We start from the raw sequence: 660 nt of genomic DNA on the forward strand, positions 1-660 counted from the left end.
CGCGGGGCAGCGTCGCCGCCGCGGTGCCCACAGCGAGTGGGCAGCACTGGGGTGGCTCTGAGCATCCCGGGAGGGCTCCTGACCCCCTCCCAGCTGCGCCCAGGGGTGCTGCCCAGCCTCTGCCAGTCACAGATGGTTTTGTTGGTTTTTTAAGGCCGTGTCAGCAGCAGCGTCTTTCTGCTCCGGTGGGTAGATGCTGAAGAGGCAGTGACATTATTTGAGATAACGGAGAGACCAGAAAAAGGGGCAGTGAGAGAGAGGAAATGTCAGCGCGCACTTACGGAGAGGGCGAGGGGCTGCGAGGGGCTCCCCGTGGTCCCTCCTGGGGACAGGGAGGAGACTGGGGACTGGGGACCCCCTGGCATAGCTGGGTGTTGTGTGCCGGGCTCTGCGCAGGGAGCCGGGGGGGCAGCCGGGGGTCCTTGCTGGGGCTACGGGTGCCCCAGCTGGGTGCTGCTCCCTCCTCCCAGGGGCTCCTGGGCGCGCTGCGATCCCCCCAGTGCCATTTCAAGGGTGATCTGCAGGTCTTGCAAAGGGCTGCCCGTGGCGGGTGCCCCAGCTGGGTGCTGCTCCCTCCTCCCAGGGGCTCCTGGGCGCGCTGCGATCCCCCCAGTGCCATTTCAAGGGTGATCTGCAGGTCTTGCAAAGGGCTGCCCGTGG

Source organism: Buceros rhinoceros, unplaced genomic scaffold (genome assembly GCF_000710305.1).
Source record: "Buceros rhinoceros silvestris isolate BGI_N320 unplaced genomic scaffold, ASM71030v1 scaffold27773, whole genome shotgun sequence".
NCBI lineage: Eukaryota > Metazoa > Chordata > Aves > Bucerotiformes > Bucerotidae > Buceros > Buceros rhinoceros.